We start from the raw sequence: 20,712 nt of genomic DNA, 5'->3' as shown, positions 1-20,712 counted from the left end.
ATGAAGGAATAAAGACTATGTGCAAGCAGATAAGCTTAATCAGATTGTCTGTAGATTTGCGTAGTGGTTACACTTTACATTACTAGTGACATGGGTTCAATTCTCGCGGTTAGCTGTAAAGTGTTTGTATGTTTTTCCTGTGACCATGTGGGTTTCCTCTGGGTGCTCCGGTTTCCTCCTACAATCCAAGGACATACTGGTTGGTAGATTAATTGGGCATTGTAAATTCTCCTGTGATTAGGCAAGGATTAAATTAGGGGATTGCTGAAGGGCCAGAAGGGTCTATTCTGAGCTGTGTCACAATAAATAAATAAATCATAGTTGGGACAGGCATTGTGAGCCAAAGCGCCTCTTCCTGTTTATGTTCTTTTATGTTTTACCCTTTGTGCCAAAATGTTTTCCCAACTGGGAGAACAGAAGATGACCTGAGCTAACATCATTTCCAGGGTATGGTACCTTCAACTCTGTGAACTCTTGTGTTTTCAAGTCTCTCGAGTGGAGCTTGCCTTAAATACGACATTGCTAAGGCTGTTGTTCCAATCATCCAGGCCCTAAAGACAAGCCCTGGGAGGACCAGGGAGATAGTATACCTCACTAGACATTATTGTACTCCAGAGGGGCATACACAACATGCTGGAAGAACTCAACAGGTCAGGCAGCGTCTATGGAGGGGAACAAAGAATTGATGTTTCAGACTGAGACCTTTCATCACGACTAGAAAGGAAGGGGGGAAAAGGCAGAATCAGAAGGTGTAGGGAGTACAAGCTGGCAGACGCTAAGTGAACCCAGGTGAGGAGGGAGGGAGGTGGGAGAGGGGGGAATGAAGTGAAAGGCTGGGAGGTGATAGGTGAAAAGGTAAAGGGCTGAAGAAGAAGAAATCTGACAGAAGAGGGGAGTGAACAATGGGAGAAAGGGAAGGAGAAGGGGCACCACAGGGAGGTGATGAAAATACATATATGTGCTTTGACAATAAATTTTCTTTGTACTTTATGATGAGCAAGTCAGGAGAAGAGAAGGGGTAAGGCCTGTCTCCAACAAACAGTGAGTTTCTCGGTAACACATGTAAGTTGTAAAAAAAAATCTCTGGGTAAGTACATCCCACTTCCACTTCATCGGCTACCTCACAATTCATAGAACTGGAGTGGTTGAACACCATTCTCAGTCCTCAGCAAGTCCTTTGGAGATGTTGTGCAAAATATTGTGTGATCACCGAGCCAATTTGTTCATGGCCTATCAGAGCTGTTGTACTCACATGTGGGAATCACACCAATGTCAGAATCCTTGTCAAGTTGGGCACTATTCTTGCCTGGAAATATACAGCTCTATCTTCACTGTTTCTAAACCCTGGAACTCCCTCCTGAATGGTACCATGGGTCTACTTCAACCAGGAGAATTCCAGCAGACCGAGAAGGTGGTTTGCCATCTTCCCAAGGGCAGTTAGGCCTCACCCTGTCAATGAAGACCCTCAGCTTTACTAATGAAGTGTGGGGGGGTGCTACGATAGTGAAATGGTGGCGTGATGCTATTACATCTCAACGTATCGGATTTCAGAGTTCAATTCCAGTACATTTGTAAGAGGTCATTGTAGGTCCTCCCAGTGGAATACAAGTATTTTCCCTGGGTGTTCCGGTTTCCTCTAGCAGTCCATAGACCCACTCAGTCTTGACCTAAATGGCCATTGTAAATTGCCTCATGGTTAGTCATAGTCATAGTCATAATTTATTGATCCCGAGGGAAATTGGGTTTCGTTACAGTTACAGGTTCGGGTGGGACGGCATAGATCAAAGGTCCAGAATGGCCTACTCAGGTCTGTATTGATAGATAAAAATATAATTGAATTAGTTAAATCTATTACTTATGTATCCATTTACCTATTCATTACACCTCACTGTGTTTGCTCTCTTTTTGCACTACTTTTTAAAATTTAAGCATACTATTTCTTATTGTTATTTTATAGTATATTTTGTGTTGCACTATTCTGCAGAACAACAGATTTCACAATTTATATCAGTAATATTAAACCTGATTCTGATTCATTTGTTCACTTATTCATTATTCATTTATTCATTGATTGATACACCTCACTATCTGTCTGCCTATCCATCATCCATCTGCCCATCTCTCTACCTATCTAACTATCTATCTACCAGTTTTTCTATTTTCTCTCTATCTATGTGCCTATTATCTATTTATTTCTTTCTCTATTTTTCTCTGTTTCTTTCTTTTCCTTTCTATTTTACTGTTTCTATCTCTATTTCTTTTCCTCTTTTTATTTTCTTTCTCCCTTTCTTTATCACTCATTCCTTTGCCCTTTTTTCATTCTTCTCTCTCTTTTGTTCTTTCAGTGTCGATTCAATCTGATTAAAGTCCAAAGTAAATTTATTATCAAAGGACGTAGATATTACCGCATACGACCTTGAGATTCATTTCCCTCCAGACATTTACAGGGACAAAAGAAATACAATAGAATTTAAGGAAAATTATACATACATGAGACTGACAAACAACCAACGTGCAAAGGAAGACAAATTGTGCAAATAACAAAAAGAATACTGAGAAAATGAGTTGTGAAGAGTCCTTGAAATTGAGTTTGCTGGTCCCATAGGAGGATGCCTATGGCACGGAGGCTAATTGACGTGGTCAAATCTGCCTCACGTCTTTCACTATTTCCCTTCTCGATCAGACTAATGACTTGTCTCTGTGGTACCGTCCCAACCTATAAATAGTTCATTTTTCAATTAAACCTTAATTATTAAATATTTGCAACAGTATTGAGGGAAAACATTATCTTTGACATTAATATTTCAAAAGATTAGTTTACATGAAACAACAGGGGCAATCTTTGTATGATCCTTTCCAATCACAAGCTGATGTAACTGCGAAAGGCTTATGTTAATAATAATACTTACACATGCATTGAGACTCTAGATTCTCAATAGACTATTAGATGGAACTGTTGGAACCATCGTGCTGCAGAAATAGCAGAGCAGCAAACTGACACTCCTTCAATATGATTCGTTAAAAACTTAAAACACAAGAGAAACATGCAGGATACTGGAAATCCAGACAAACGTGCAGATGCTGGAGGAAATTAACAAGTTAGGCTGCGTCATGAGGGGAATAAATAGTTGACATTTCAGGGTGAATCCCTTCAACAGGACTGGAAGGAAGAGGGCAGGTCAGAAAAAGAAGGTGGTGGTAGAGGAAGGGAGACAAGCTGGCAGGTAATATTTGCATTAGAAGAGCTAATGTTAAGAGTTCAGGCGGGAGGAGAAGATGGCGGCGCGACACAGCTTGCAGCGGCCACTCCGGTGGTGATGTCTGTTATTTGTCAAGTAGGGTGCCGTGCACAATCCTGATTTGATGGAGACAGATGTGAGCGCATGGAGGAACATCTGGTGAGACTTCTGAAATGCCTGCTTTGCTGCTGCTGCTACTGTGTGGTCCAGAATCTCCGGAGGAGAAGGCCCAGAGTCCTTGGCTTTGCTTGTTGCTCGGCGGCTGGGGCAGAATCAAAGCGCTCGGTGGAGGATGGTGCTCGGAGAGGCTGTGTCGGAGGGGCTGGTTGGAGGCTCAAAATTTTTGGACGGACTCAGAGTCCGCTGCGGTCGGGTGCTTCCAATGCATCGGCAAGCTGTCAGCGCTTGGAGGTTCACGGCAGGGAGAGTTTCTCCCTTCTGCCGCCTGCGTGAGATGATGAGTCTATCAGGACTTTGAGACTTTTTTTTACCGTGCCCATGGTCTGCTCTTTATCAAATTATGGTATTGCTTTGCACTGTTGTAACTATATGTTATAATTATGTGGTTTTGTCAGTTTTAGTCTTGATTTGTCCTGTGTTTTCTTGTGATATCACTCTGGAGGAACGTTGTATCATTTTTTAATGCATCCATTCTAAATGACAATAAACGAGGACTGAGTGTCCTCATAATCTAATCTATAAGGAGTGTTTCATAGCTCTGGGCTGGTACTCACTAGAGATTAGAAGAATGGGGGTGGGGAATCTCATTGAAGCCTATCAAATCCTGAAAGACTTCGGTAGAGTGGGCATGGAGAGGATGTTTCCTATAGTGAGGGAGTGTAGGACCAGAGGGCACAGCCTCAGGAAGGACATTTCTTTAGACTAGAAATGAGGAGCACTTTCTTTACATGAGGGTAGAGAATCTACAAAATTTGTTGCCACAGATGGCTGTGTGGGGCCAAAGTCATTAGGTATATGTAAGGCAAAGGTTGGTAGGTTCTTGATTAGCAAGATGGTCAAAGGTTATAGGGAGAAGGGGTTGAGAGGGATACTAAATTCAGGAATGATTGAATGGCAGATCAGACTCAAAAGGCCAAATAATCCATGTATGCTGCTATGTATGCTGCTATGTATTCTGATCTTAGGTGAAACCAGGTGAGGTGGAAGTTGTTATTCTTAAAACTCATCTCCTGAACTAAGTTATGAGATATCTCCATATATACATCTCACTTCTGAGTTAAATAAAATTACAAAACACTAGTCTGGAGGTACAGGAAATAATGATGAAAATTATTATGATTTTGTGAGGAGAACTGAACACAAAATATGCAGATTCTACTTCATCTATATGGGGCCTGTTGGAGACCACATTGAACATAGCGCAGTACAGCACAGGAACAGATTTTTCAGCTTACCAAATTAAATTAAAATTAATTCACTTCAGCTGCATGTGATCAATAACCATCCATCCCCTGCATGCTGTACACAGCGAGGTGGTACGGCAGCATAACAGTATTTTAGTGCCAGTTGTAAAAGGTTTAAATCCTGCCACTCTCTGTAAGGAGTCTGTCTGTTCTCCCCATGATTACAAGATATTCATTCTGAGTGATTCAATTTCCTTTCACGTTCCAAGGATGTATATGTTAGTGTTAGTGAGTTGTTGGCATCCTACGTTGGTGCCGAAAGCATGGCGACATTTGTGCGTTGCGCAGCACAATCCTCTCTGATTTGATTTGACACAAACAACACATTTGGTTTGATGTAGATGTGACATTATCTGCCTCTCCCATTTCCCTGGCAACCAGTTCCAGGCACCCACCACTATGTGTGTAAAAATTTTGTCTTGCACAGCTCCTTCGAACATTCCCCTCTCGTGTTAATTTTATGTCCATCCTGAGAAAAAGATTCTGGTCATCTACTTACACTTTAATGTCTGCCTACTTTCTCTATAACTATAACACTTTATTCTCCATTCTGTCATTAATCCCATATGCCTGCCTGTAACACCCGTCTGCGTTTGACCCATCTCCTTCTCTTCTGAACTGCTATCATCAGGCGGGTGGTGCAGGAGTGTTGGGTACATGCCATTAGGTTTGGGAGCGATTGTTGCCCTGCAGCCATTGGTCTCCTGGACCAGCTGCACCCATCTCAGGACTGAACTGACTTTGCAGCCTGTGGCCTGAAGCCATCAGGCTCCTGGACCGGCTGTACTTGCCTCGGGACTGAACTGACTTTGCAACCTGTGCCCTGCAGCCATTGGTTTCCTGGACGGGCTGCACTCATCTCAGGGCTGAACTGACTTTGCAGCCTGTGGCCTGCAGCCATTAGGTTCCTGGACAGGTTGCCCTCGCTCAGGGATGAACTGACTTTGCAGCCTGTGGCCTGCAGCCATCGGTCTCCTGGACTGGCTGTACTTGCCTCAAGACAGGACCGACTTTGCAGCCTGCGGCCTGCAGCCATTAGGCTCCTAGACAGGTTGCACTCACTCAGGGATGAACTGACTTCACAGCCTGTGGCCTGCAGCCATCGGTCTCCTGGACTGGCTATACTCGCTCAGCGCTGAACAGACTCCATGACTGTGGACTCACTTTCGGGGACACTGTGGTTCATGTTCTGTGTATTATTTGTTTATTTTTTAAAAATTATTTGCCTGATTTACACATCAGATGTCTGACAGTCTTTGTTGTGTGGTTTTTCATGGATTCTATTGTATTTCTTTGTTTGTGGCTGCCTGCAAGAAGATGAGTCACAAGGCTGTATGTGATACTGACTTTGATAATAAATGTACTTTGAACTTTGAACTTTGATTTCCTTTGTGCTACCACTGATGTGTTAGATCGACCTGTATGGATGACAATGGAAAAGAATGTTTCACCTTGGTACATGTGACAATTATAAACCTAAGGTACTTTCCAATTTACATTTGCTGTTGTCAAAAAGCATCATAAAGCAAACTCCCAAATAAAACAATGTTTTGTGGCTGATATTTTTTTCTCCCAACCAATAAAATTTCATAACATTATGTCTTTGTAATGAGCCTTTGGAGTTATTTTTAATGTAAGTTGAAGTTGTTGAATAAGCAGCTGGAGTTTTCATTTCCTGCCACTGTCCACAAGGTGTTTGTACGTTCTCCCTGTGACTGTGTGGGTTTCCTCCAACCGTTTTGGCTTCCTCCCACATTCCGAAGATGTTCAAGATGGCAGAGGGATCAGTAGTGAAAAGGGTGAGCAGTTTCAAGTTCCTGTGTTTCAACATCTCTGAAGATCTATCCTGGGCCCAACAAATTGTATTAATATGTTAGGCCCAGTTTAAATGGTTCGACGTGGACTAAATGGGCCAAAGGGCCTGTTTCTGTGTTGTGCTTTTCTATGACTCTAATTATGAAGAAGCTATACTGTATTTGAAGTTTGAGGTGTTACATACCTTGTGGGTATCTTGTGACTGTCTTATGACCATAATATAATTGAGTATCTTGTGAGCATGATGTAATGGTCTCGTGATGGTGGGGGTGATGTGATTTTCCTGCCAGTGTGAGGTCACGCGATGACATGTTCTCAACAGATATATAAAGGGAAACCCCTGTTGTGACATAGTTAGCTTTGTTAGTTTGTCAGTTACTCCATTATGCTGCGTATTCGTCTTATGACGCAGTTTCATTTTAAAGTGGAGTTTTACTTTCTATTGTAAGGTAAAATCATTGTGCCAGCAGTTTTGTCAATCGCTGCTAGTTTTGTTTGCTGTATTTTTGATTTACCTTTACTGTCTATTATTGGAGAGCGAAGACCTTATTAAAGTACGGGAACCTGAAGGATTGAGTAAAGTTGGTGTTGTTTGGCGGTTTCATTAAGGATCGACCTTATTGAATCTTCATTCAGAAATAGTGATCTGCATCTGAGATAATCCCTGTAAGATCAGGAAGGTTTTTTTGCAGTGTTCATTTGACAGGAAAAAGTCAGTTCCTTTAAGCCATTTTATTTTCTTCATTGTGAACCCTTTGGACAGAATCAGCAGTAACGTCACGGCTTCGAAGAAATCCATTTCCAGAGAAGTCTCTCCTTATTGACTGTGTAAATCACTTGGACTTTCGAATTTACCATTCTAAGACAGAGTTTGAACTTACCACTTTAAGACTGTGTTTGAATTTACCACTTTAACACTGTTTTTGAATTTACCACTTTAAGAACTGTTCCAGAGTTGCCGTATAGCAGTTAACTTCCGGTTAAGTTAGTTGTTTGAATACTTGTCACTATTGTTGAGCAGAGTTTAATAAATGTTTATGTTGGTTTATAAAACTTGACTCAATTAGATTAGATTAGATTATGAGGACACACAGTCCTCTTTTATAGTCATTTAGTAATGCATGCATTAAGAAATGATACGATGTTCTTCCAGAATGATATCACAGAAACACATGACAAACCGACTTAAAAACTAACAAAAACCACGTAATTATAACAGATAGTTACAACAGTGCAAAGCTATACCGTAATTTGATAAGAACAGACCATGGCATGGTAAAAAGTCTCAAAGCCTCTCGAAAGTCCCATCATCTCACACAGACGGTGAATCTTCAGCGCCGCAAACTTGCCGATGCAGCATCCTGGAAGCTTCTGACCACAGTCCGACTCCGAGTCCGTCCGAAAACTCCGAGCCTCCGACCAACTCTCTGACACCGAGCACCGAGCACCGAGCACCATCTCTGCCGAGCACTTCAACCCTGGCCCCGGCAACAGGCCGTAGGCAAAGCCAAGGATTTGGGGCCTTCCCTCTGGAGATTCTCGATCGCACAGTAGCAGCGGCAGCGAAGCGGGCATTTCAGAAGTTACTCCAGGTGTTCCTCCATGCTTCTCACGGCTGTCTCCATCAAATTTGGATTGTGCATGGCCCCCCTTGTTAACACATACGATATTGATTCGGAACGGCCACGCGCGCTGCGTCGCGCTGCCATCTTCTCCTCCTTTAATTATATACTCGTTGCTGGTCACGTGACAAAAACTGGGGGCTCGTCTGGATTGTTCCGATTTTGAGCTTAAGTGCTTGTTTAATTATCAATCTGATTTGGGAAAAAGGGAAATACCTGATTCTTTTGTTTGATTGGTCTGTGCATGGTATTCGGCGGCAATGAATATTGATAAGTTTATGGTATCGCCAGACCCAGAGTTATTAGCGAAGGCGAAAAAGGATGATGTATCCGAGATTGCTAGAAGGTTGAACCTTAAAGGAATTACGAAGGGTACAACAAAGCCAGTAATCCAAAGAAAAATCGTGGCATACTATAAAGAGTTGGGTGTTTTTGATGAAGAAGTGTTAGATATGTTTCCAATGAGTAATCTAGAGATGCAATTACATATTGAACAGATAAATTTGGAATTATTTAAAGCAGAGGTGGCCGTAAGAGAAGCCAATAGGATAAAGGAATTTGAAGCTAGAGAAGCAGATAAAAAGAGGGAGTTTGAGCTAGCGACAGAGAAATTAAAGATGGAGAATCAGTCCTCTGGTTCTAGTAAACAGCTTGTAGCTGGTCGCAAAGTTATATTAGCTCCTTCATTTAATAAAATAGAAGTGGACAGGTATTTCTAACATTTTGAAACAGTTGCTCTGATTTCAGGGTGGCCGAAAGATAAGTGGCCAGTGATGTTACAAAATGTAATTAAAGGTAAGGCACAACAAGTTATACAGCTTTAACTGCTGAGTAAGCACTTGATTATGATATTGTGAAGCAGCATATACTGAAAGCAGATGAACTGGATCCAGAAGCTTATGGACAAAGATTCAGAAATTTGAAGAAATCCGTGGAAAAAACTTACGTGGAATTTGCCTATGATAAAGCTGTGTGTTTTGAGCAATGGTTTCCTCTAAAAATGTGAATGGGGAGTATAGTAAATTAAAAGAGTTGATTTTATTAGAGGAATTTAAAAGGAGCATACCTGTTGAAGTAAGGACATACTTAAATGAGAGGGACACTGCTACATTACAGGAGTCTGCTAAATTAGCAGATGAGTATGCTTTAATCCATAAGAGTAAAATTTCTTCCAGGTAGAACTTTTAATAGGAAAAATAGCACAGAAATTAAATCAGGAGTTAGTGAGAAAGGTAAGGATGAAGTGTAACATGTGAAGTGTAACATGTGAAGGAAAGACACTTTGGTCCTATTTGTAATTATTGTAAGAAACCTGGTCATGTAACAGCTAACTGTTTCCGATTGAAGAAGAAGGAGAAGGAGGCAGTCCCAGATGCTTGTGTGCAATATATTGAAAAACCTGTAAATGCACAGGGTTTGATAAATACAAATGAAGCTTTGTTGGAGTCTGACCAAGTTAAGAGGGGATATGATCATTTTATAACCGAGGATTTGTATACTTGAAAGAGGGATCCACTCCAGTGCCAATAAAAATCCTTAGGGATACTGGAGCTTCTCAGTCACTTATGTTAGACAGTGCTCTAAAGTTTAGTGGTGAGTCTGATACTGATGAGGTAAACTATATACAAGGTGTTGGGAATGCCCTTATGCCTGTACATTTGCATAAAGTAAATTTAAGGTCAGGGTTAGTTACAGGACTTATTAAAGTAGGACTACAACCCAGTTTACCTGTGAATAATGTTTCTCTGTTTTAGGAAATGACTTAGCAGATGGACAAGTTTTTCCTGAGGTGCATTTGACAATAAAGCCCATCTCTGAGGAACCAAAGATAGATTCTAACACGGATTCCTCCTGTGTGGTAACCCAAGCTATGGCTAAAAAGATTAATGTGCAGGATGGGTCTGTTACCCATGACTGTTCAACTTGGGATTCAAATTTTGAGGATGTGTCAGAAACTTTCTTACCTTCATTGTTTGATCAAGATTCTTGTAGTAAGTCTGACCATGAAGATTTGTCTCTATCTTGGAAGGAGATGATAGCAGAGCAGAATAGAGACCCAGAAATAGTCAAATTAAAGGAACAAGCTCTTCCAGATAGTGAAATTGAGAAGGTGCCAGTAGGATATTATTTTGAGAAGAGAGGATTGATGAGGAAGTGAAGATCACCTACAATTCCTGCAAGTGAGGAACGGGAGGTTGTTCACCAGGTAATAGTTCCTAAAGTTTATCGGAATGAGATTTTAACTTTGGCTCATAGTATGCCCTTGGGTGGCCATCAAGGTGTGAAGAAAACTGTGAACAAGATTTTAAAACATTTTTACTGGCCTAGTTTAAGAAAAGATGTGGCGACATTTTGCAGATGTGTCATACTTGTCAGATTGTGGGTAAACCTAATCAAGTTACTCCAGTGGCCCCAGTGCAACCGATTCCCACATTTTGTGAACTGTTTTCCAAAATGATTATACATTGTGTAGGCCCATTGCCAAAAACCAAAACTGGCCATCAATATTTGCTGACCATCATGTGCACAGCATTTAGGTTTCCAGAGGCAATACCACTTAGGAATATAATGACTAAAACTGTAATAGAGGCTCTTATAAAATTCTTTACTTATTTTGGGTTACCTGAGGAAATGCAATCTGATCATGGTAGTAATTTTATGTCTGGATTGTTCCAGCAGATAGTATATAAGCTGGGAGCTTAACAGATTACCTCATCTGCATACCATCCAGAATTGCAAAGAGCCTTGGCGCGGTTCCATTCTACCCTCAAAACTATGATTAGGACGTATTGTGTGGAAAATGAAAATGACTGGGATGAGGGCATACATTTACTTCTATTTGCAGTCTGGGAGTCAGTGCAGGAATCCCTAGGTTTCAGTCCTTTTGAATTTGTGTTTGGGCATAGAGTTAGAGGACCTTTGGCCTTGTTAAAAGAACCATGGATTAATAAAGAGGTACATACTAATTTGCTGGATTATGTTTTAAAATTTAATGAAAGATTGCATAAAGCTTGTAGCTTAGCTAGGGAAAATTTAAAATTGGCTCAAGAGAAAATGAAAACTTGGTATGATAAGGAAGCTAGAATGAGGTAATTTAAGCCTGAAGATAAGGTGTTGGTTCTTTTCTAGTGCAAACGAACCCTTTACAAGCTAAATTTCATTGCCCTTATGAGGTTATATCTAAAGTTAATGATGTGGATTATGTGATAAAAATACCAGATCGAAGAAGGCCAACACAGCTTTGTCATATAAATATGATAAAACTATATTATGAGAAACAGTCTGCTACTATGACTGTTGTGGTCAATAATAATCTGATCCCACTGGGAACTTCATGAATGATTCATCTGAAACTCATTTTAAACCCAACATTATTTCTGCCAGGTTTCCAAACTCAACAATTCTGGAAAATATTGATGAGAAACTAGCTCGTTTACAGCCAGAACAGAGGCAGCAGATGAAGCAGTTAATTTTTAAATATAGGGATTTATTTCCAGACTTTCCTAAAAGAACCACAGTAGTTTCACATGATGTAGATGTTGGAGATGCCAAACCCATTATGCAACATCCATATTTGATGAACATGGAAAAATGTGAACTTGGTGAACAGGGTATTAATTATATGTTACAGAATAATATTATTAGACCTTCTAATTCGAATTGGAATTCATCGTGTGTTGTGGTGCCTATGCCAGACAGTAGTATTCGGTTTTGTACTGATTACAGGAAGGTGAATGTTGTGACAAAAACTGACGAATATCCAATCCCTAGGGTGGATGATCATGTGGATAAAGTGGGAAAAGCAAAGTTCCTTACAAAGATTGATTTGTTAAAAGGTTATTGGTGTGTTCCTGTGACAGATTGAGGTAGAGAGATTTCTGCATTTGTAACCCTATCCGGGTTATATGAATGTAATATTCTTCCCTTTGGGATGAAAAATGCACCAGGTACTTTCTAGCAGATGATTGATTCTGTGATTCATGGGTTAAAAGATACAGATGCCTATCTTGATGATTTATTTACAGGAAATAATACTTGGGAAGCACATATTACTGCGGTGGAGAAACTATTTGAAAGGCTTTCAAATGCTAACTCAACTATTAACAGCTAAAAGTGAATTTGGTCATGCCATTGTGACTTACCTTGGTTATGTTGTGGGTCAAGGTAAATTAGCTCCTGTTCAGGCAATTTTAGAGGTACCCACTCTAACTGGTAAAAAGACTCTCAGAAGATTCTTAGGAATGGTAGGATATTAAAGTAAATTTTGTAGGAATTTTGCTGACATTGCCCTTCCATTAACTAATCTCTTGAAGAAAAGTGCAAAGTTTCTTTGGACAGAGCTTTGTCAGGAGACATTTGATAAATTGAAAACTATGCTATGTCATCAACCTGTGCTCAGGTCATCTGAATGAAAACCATTTTCATTAGCTGTAGATGCCAGTGATGTGGCTGCGGGAGCGTTGTTACTTCAAAGGGACGAGGGTGATGAGGTTGATCGTCCAGTAGCTTACTTTTCTAAGAAATGTAATTTGCATCAAAGAAATTATTCAATCATAGAAAAGGAATTATTATCTCTTGTTTTGGCTTTACAACATTTTGATGTGTACGTTGGTGCAACTCAGAAACCACTCATAGTTTACAGCAATCATAATCCCTTATTGTTTTTGAGTAAGATGAAAAACAAAAATAGAAGGTTACTGAATTAGAGTTTGATGTTACAGGAGTATAATATTTTGATAACTCATATTAAAGGTAAAGATAATGTGATTGCTGACTGTCTATCTAGATATTGAATGGACAATGTAAATTTTTTTAAGAGTGGTATTTTAACATTTGTAACACTCCTACTGTATATTAGTTTGCAAGGTTCTGTATGATAATACTGTGTATATTGTGTATGTTGTAGATTATATACATTTGGTTTTTTTTTGTTTTTGTAAACAGTTAGTTGTTAAAATTTTGCTCATAAAAGGTCAAAATTTTCCCTTTTTGGAGGGAGGTGTTACATACCGCGTGGGTATCTTGTGACTGTCTTATGACCATGATGTAATTGAGTATCTTGTGATCATGATGTAATGGTCTTGTGATGGTGGGGGTAATGTGATTTTCCCACCAGTGTGAGGTCACGTGATGACATGTTCTCAACAGGTATATAAAGGGAAACCCTTGTTGTGATGCAGTTAGTTTTGTTAGTTCGTCAGTTACTCCATTATGCTGCATATTCATCTTATGACGCAGTTTGGTTTTAAAGCGGAGTTTTACTTTCTATTGTAAGGTAAAATCGTTGTACCGGCAGTTTCTCCAATTGCTGCTTGTTTTGTTTGCTGTATTTTTGATTTACCTTTACAGTCTAGTATTGGGGAGCGAAGACCTTATTAAAGTACGGGAACCTGAAGGATTGAGTAAAGTTGGTGTCGTTCGGCGGTTTCATTAAGGATCAACCTTATTGAATCTTCATTCAGAAATAGTGACCTGCATCTGAGATATTTGTTTATAAGATCAGCAAGGTTATTTTGCAGTGTTCATTCACCAGGAAAAGGTCAGTTCCTTTAAGCCATTTTATTTCCTTCATTGTGAATCCTTTGGACAGAATCAGCAGCAACATCGTGTCTTTGAAGAAATCCATTTCCAGAGCAGTCTTTCCTTATTGACTGTGTAAATCACTTGAGCTTTCGAATTTTCCATTCTAAGACTGTGTTTGAATCTACCACTTTAAGACTGTGTTTGAATTTACCACTTTAAGAACTGTTCCAGAGCTGCCGTATAGCAGTTACTTCCGGTTGTTAGTCGTTTGAATACTTTTCGCTATTGTTGAGCAGAGTTTAATAAATGTTTATGTTTGTTTTTAAAACTTGATTCAATTATATATTCATTGTTGCTGGTTACGTGACAGAGGTGTTTCACCAAGCCCATAGCAAATTTCTGCAGGTGTACTATGGAGGGGCCACTGAACAGGATTGGAAAAATCTTCTGAGGGTTGCAAACTCAGCCTGCTTCATCATGGGTGCTAGCCTCCACAGCCCCGAGGACATCTTCAAAAGGCAATGCCTCAAAAAGGCGGCATCAATCGTTAAAAACACCCATCACGCAGGACAGAGCTTCTTCTCATTGCTACAAAGAAGGAGGAGATAGAGGAGTCTAATGACACACTCTGTATGCTTTAGGAGCAGCTTCTTCCCCTCTGCCATCAGATGTTTGAATGGACAATGAACCCTATCTCACTATTTTTTTGCTGTTTTTTGCTCCACTTATTTCTTTGCATGTGCATTTCTTATTATAATTTATAGAATACTTCAGCACTGTCCTGCTGCCACCAAACCACAAATTTTATGACATATGTCAGTATTATTACACCTGATTCAGATCCCAAGGTTAATTGGTCACATGGATGTAATTGGTCACATAGTCTCATTGGGTTGGAATGGCCTGCTACCATACTGCATCTCTAACAAAATAGATAACAATAATTTTAAAAACTTGGTGATGATTGTGAGGAGGTGTTGGGCAGAATTCCCTGCCTTGCTTCAAATCATTTCAGTGGCTCTTAACTTTCACGGTAAGTCAATTTCATCAGAACTCAGGGTCTGAGCATCTGTTCCACTACTTGGGCTGTGTAACCTCAATTAACGAGGGGGTCTTTAGCCAGGAAATTAACACCCAACAAAGGCAACAAGGCATGCAGACCTCTTAGCCCCCTTACATAAATATAGCATTAACATAGTGATTTCTTCCAGATCTATTCTCTAAACGCAGCGTTTTAATTAAAATGCCAGAAGCAGAATGTCTTGAAAGATTGTACTGCAATCCATATAACAAGTATTACTAAAGCTTGAATCATCACTACATTTTATAGGCAGCTGAGGTTACATAAATTGGCCCATTGATCATGACCTAGAGAGATTATGATCCTGGAAGCATGCTTGCTATCTCATAACTGTGAAGTACTAATGTTCGGTGTTTATCCATGTGATATATATATATATTTATATATGTGTGTATGGAGAGTCAATTGCAGTCCTTTCTCCTTGGAGCGACAGAGGATGAGAGGTGACCTGATAGAGGTGTATAAGGTGATGAGAGCATTGATCGTCTGGGTAGTTAGAGGCTTTATTCCAGGGCTGAAATGGCTAACACGAAGGGGCATAGTTTTAAGGTGTTTGGAAGTAGGTACAAGGGGGGAATCAGAAGTAAGCTTGGTACACAGAGAGTGGTGGATGTGTGGAATGCACTGTTGGCGATGGTGGTAGAGCCGGATACAACAAGGTCTTTTAAGAGACTCTTAGATAGGTACATAGAGCTTAGAAAAATAGAGGGCTATGCGTTAGGGAAATTCTAGGCAGTTTCTAGAGTAGGTTACATGGTCAGCACAACATTGTGGGCTGAAGGGCCTGTAATGTGCTATAGATTTCTATGTTCTATGTTCATTTATTATCAAAGTATACAACTCTGAAATGCTTTAATTCTCCAGGTCGCAATGAAACCAAGAAAATAAAATAAGGGCAGTATAATCATCAACCCCAAAATCTCAGTTCCCTGTATAAAAAGAACAAAATGGAACAGGTACATCAACCACCAAATCCCCCCTCCTGCTCAAAAAAACCCCAAGAACAAGCAAAAAAAAAAACAGAATATAAAAACTGTAAGACTGTTAAAAAAAGAATCTATAGTCCTGAGCAACTCTCTCCAGGCGCAGTGGCATGGTCTCTCCTCTCTGGTACAGAGCTACCGATCAAAATGTAAGCAGCCGACGCTCGCCCTCTGCATTCACTTCGATGCTTCAATCTCCCTCATCCTTTTAATCGGTGAATAATGGAAGCTTTAATCACAAAATGGAGCCAAACAATGGCTTACGCACTGACCTGCAGTTTGTCCGCTGCAAGGTTCGCACACACTGCCTCAGCCTCCCGGAATCCTCTCGGAGACTGTAGAGCACTGGAACACCCAAACGATCCCCAAATTTCTGCACTCACCTTGATGCTTCAATCACCTCTCATCACTTTAATCGACAAAATGGAGCCAAACATCGACTCGTGTGCCATCCTTCAGCCATCTTGCCGTGAGGTTCACTCACTCTGCCTCTGCCTTCTGGAATCCTCTTGGAGTCGACACAGCACTGAAGTATCCAAACAATCTCCAAACAGCAAAACATAGGCTTCAACACTCCCAGAGTCCCTTTCATGATGAGAAACAAATGTAGAAGACATAAAGGAAGTGAAAAAGTTGGTTTCATGATCTACCCAGAAGATGTCAACCAAAGGTGCATTGTATGCAGATATCATCTTGACTTGAAATAGAACTTAGCATGAAAATCATCTGGTAAGGATCTTCCCAGTATAGATCAGGACCAAAACCCAATCTGGTGAGGGTACTTTGCACGTGGAGAATCATCTGTGGGTGGAAAGGAGTTGTCCATGTTCTGGTTTATAGCCCTGCATCTGGACTGAGAGTGGAGAGGGGAGATGGCTAGTATAAAGAGGGGTGGGGGAGTGTTGAGACAGTCGCCCGATATGATTGGTAGACTGAGGAGGGGAGAAAGGAGAAAGATAACAGGCAGGTATGCCAGGTAGTGGCGGGAGTAGGGGAGAGAGAGACACAGAGCTTTTTCCACATTCTCGCCACTGTCTGAGTGAAAAGGATTCCCTCATGTTCCCCTGTACAGCCGCCTCTAGATCTGTGCCCTTTATCATCTTGTACACAGCTATCAAGGTGCCTCACATCCTCCTTCATTCCAAAGAGAAAAGCCCTAGATCACTCAACCTTTCTTCATTAGACATGCTGCCTAATCCAGGCAGCATCCTGGTGAACCTTCCCTGCACCATCTCTAAAGCTTCTACATCGTTCCTATAATGAAGCGACAAGAACTGAACACAATACTCCAAGTGTCTTCTAACTAGGATTTTATAGAGCTGCAACATCAGCTTGCGGGTCTTGAACTCAATCCCTCTTTTCCATTAATAATCTTTTTACCTCAGGTTTACTTTCGAAGACCATCAAGGGAATAGGGTTGGTGCAGGAAACTGATGCAGAGGTGAAAGATCAGCCTTCAGCTTAAATGTTCCAGCAGGTTTGAGAGTCCTTTTCCTGCCCTCATGTTGTTCTTGTAATAAAATTCTTCTGGTCTGCAAAGAGAGAGAAGTCCATAAGATTGCAAGATACAGAAGCAGAATTAGGCTATTCATCCCATCGAGTCTGTTCTGCCGTTTCACCATATCTGATTTATTGTCTCTCTCAACCCCATTCTCCTGTCTTCTTGCCATAACCTTAATGCCCTGACTAATCAAGAGCTTATCAACCTCCACTCATACTTGGCCTGCATAGCCAGCTGTGGCAATGAATTCCACAGATTCACCATCCTTTGGCTAAAGAAATTCCTCCTCATCTCTGTTCTAAGGGGATGCTCTTATATTCTGAGGCTGAGCCTAGATTCCCCTCTATCAGAAACATCCCCTCAACAGTCACTTTAGCTAAGCTGGTCAGTATTCAATAGGTTTTCTCCTAGAAGTTCCAGAAAGATTTGTATTTTAACTTTATTTTAACATTTAAATATTATCAATATTTCAGATATTTTAATTAAATTTGATTTGCTTCTTAGTAATTTTTGTCTGTTTAAAAATTTATATAAATTTGAATAGGTTTGAAATCTTCTTATTAATGATAACGAAAAGTTTCTGAGTTGCCATTAACAGCCAGCTGTTTATGACACTGGAGACCATTAGTTTTGACTGCCCACCTGTTCTTCAAGTAATGTTTAAAGACTATGAATAATTGGAGACAGAAGAGAATGCAAATGCTGGAATCCAGAGGATAAAAAGACATGGGAGAAAGATCGTGAGATTGTGATCTCCAGCCTTGTCATAGGGTGTGGAGGCTTGCATACCTCAATAACTCAGAGAGTTATGCTGGCCAGGGTCAGGGCTTTATGCCTTGGCTCTTGGCAGGGTCACCCATGACAAACAGTCAAACTAAGAGTGGTTCACCTTCCTCCAGATTTAAGGGTTCAGCTCAGAACTAATAAACCTGACTGGTCAAAAAACACTTACAGAAGCAGCAATGAAGAATCCTTCTATATCTGAGTGCAACATTATTCCTGAGTCGCCACCCAGAGCTTACATGACTCACAGCGGTAAAGACTGAGCTAATGATTCGATGAAGAATGCCCTGAACACCGCTAGAGATGGAGGACCTTCATTGTTGCCCTAGATGCTAGCAGCATAATAGACGGTAGATAGGTAGGTTGTGAAGCCAAGGTTGGATCTCGTTGTACGAGAGATCTGTTCGAGTTTATTTATTTATTTAACTAGGCTCTTCCAGCCCCTCAAACCAGCAAATTCCTGATTTAATCTGAGCCTAATCACAGGACAATTTAAAATCTCCAATTAACCTACTAATCTTTGGACTGCAGGAGGAAAGCAGGGCACCCAGAAGGCGCTCACGCAGTTCCTGGGGAGAACGTGCAAACTCCTCACCGTCAGCGGTGGGTATTGAACCCGGGACACCTGTACTGTACAGCATTGTGCCGCCAATGTCTGTTAACAGTGGGAAAGAAGCTGAACTTGTGTTTGGCGGTACCTCTTCTTTCAGGCTTTTGCATCTTCTGCCTGATAGGAGAGGGGAGAAAAAAGAATGTCCGGGGAGGGTGTGGTCTTTGATTATGCTTGCTGCTTTACTGAGGCAGCTGGAAGTACAGACAGAGTCCATGGTGGTTCGGCTGGTTTCCCTGATGAGCTAAGCTGTATCCACAATACTCTGCTGTTATTTTGTGGTCACAGGCAGAACGGTTGCTGTACTATCCATAAGACCATAAGATATATGAAGAATTAGGGCATTTGGCCCATCGAGTTTGCTCTGTCATTTTTCCCCTCTGCCCTACTTATTCAGTACGTCCACCGTTTCATTGTCCCCCATTACTACCTCTCCAGCATTGTTTTCCAATGGTCCGATATCCACTCTTGCCGCTCTTTTACATTTTTGGTATCCTCTTTAATATTATCGGTTAGCTTACTTTTATATTCTATCTTTACCTTCTTAATTAGTTTTTAGTTGCTTTCTTTTGGTTTTTAAAAGCTTTCCAATCCTCTAACTTTCCACTCCATGATGCAAGATGATTCATGTTGTAATAGTGTAGCATTAGATATGCAACATTGAATAATTAATTACAGGCATTTGCTAATCTTCAGCCCATTTACCTTACTGATGAAGATCTACCCTCAATTCTTTGATAATCTTCTTCACTGTTTAAAACTGTCTACTTTTACTGTCATTGGTATAGGTTTATTATTGTTACAGGTAGTAAGATACAGTGAAAAGCTTACCTTGCATACGGTTGAGACAGATCAAGTCGTTACATGGTCCTTTGAGGTAGAACCAGGTAAGACAATCATCATCATTATGTGCCGTGTCAAATGATGTAAATGATCATGGTCCCATGACGATGATTGTTCTTGGCAAATGCTTCTACAGAAGTGGTTTGCCATTGCATCCTTCTGCGCAGAGTCTGAAAGACAGGAGACCCTGGCCATTATCAATGCTCTTCAGAGATTGTCTGCCTGGTGTCAGTGGTTGCATGACCAGGACTTGTGATAAGCTCCAGCTGCTCATGCGACCATCCATCACTCTCTCCCATGGCTTCACATGACCATTATCAGGGGATCAGGGGTTGGGGCTGGGAGGTATAAGCAGATGCTACATCTTGTCCAAGGGTGACCTGCAGATTAGCAGGGGGAAGAATAGCCTCATACCTCCTTTGGCAAAGACATACAATATCTTCACCCTGCCACTCAAAGGTAGCTGCTCTGCTACTTACGATATCCAGATTATAGACAATACCAAATAAAGTCTAACAGCTACAGAGGAAGTGCAGTGCAGGCAAATAATAAAGTGCAAGGTCATAACAAGGTAGATTGTGAGGTCAAGAGTCCCTCTTACATAAGAGGACCAAGTGTAGATCCTTAAGTGCACATCCTTATGTGCTCCTGAACCCTACAAATGAGAAAATGTCCCTTGAAACCCTGGCCTCAGATGGTGGAGACTTGCTTTGGAATGAATTAGTCAATCAGTAAATTAGTTTTTCATTGTCACATGTACTGAGGTTTTGCTGAGATTATTTCATCCTGTCATTCCGTTGAGGAAGTACAAGGGAATGGTGGGATACCCAACACAGGACATAGTGGAACACACAATATGCTGCCTGACCTGCTGAGCTCCTCCAGCATTTTGATTGTGTTGATCAATTTCCAGCATCTACAGAATTTCTTGTGTTTATGAGCCAATGAAATATGGTCATTCTTGCAAGGTAGGAATTTAAACAGTCAATTTGTGTACCAAAAATACTCCCACAAAATGCAACAGGATATTAAGTTTTAAAGATATTGATTGACAGGGAAATATTGATTAAGGACAACTCACCCTGCACTTTTTTGGAAAAGTGACATTTTTTATACATAACTGTGCAAAAGTTTTAGGCACATTTAAGAACCTCTGCAAAGCAAAGATGCTTTCAAAAATAATGAAAAGTTTCAAAATATCAAAAAAAAATTACCATAGAGAGCAGTAAACAGCAAAAAAACTATCAAATCAATATTTAGTGTGACCACCTTTTGCCTTTAATACGTC

Source organism: Mobula hypostoma, chromosome 7 (assembly GCF_963921235.1).
Source record: "Mobula hypostoma chromosome 7, sMobHyp1.1, whole genome shotgun sequence".
In the NCBI taxonomy this organism is placed as follows: Eukaryota; Metazoa; Chordata; class Chondrichthyes; order Myliobatiformes; family Myliobatidae; genus Mobula; species Mobula hypostoma.
The sequence above is the reverse complement of the archived record's forward strand: the minus strand, read 5'-3'. Positions refer to the sequence as shown.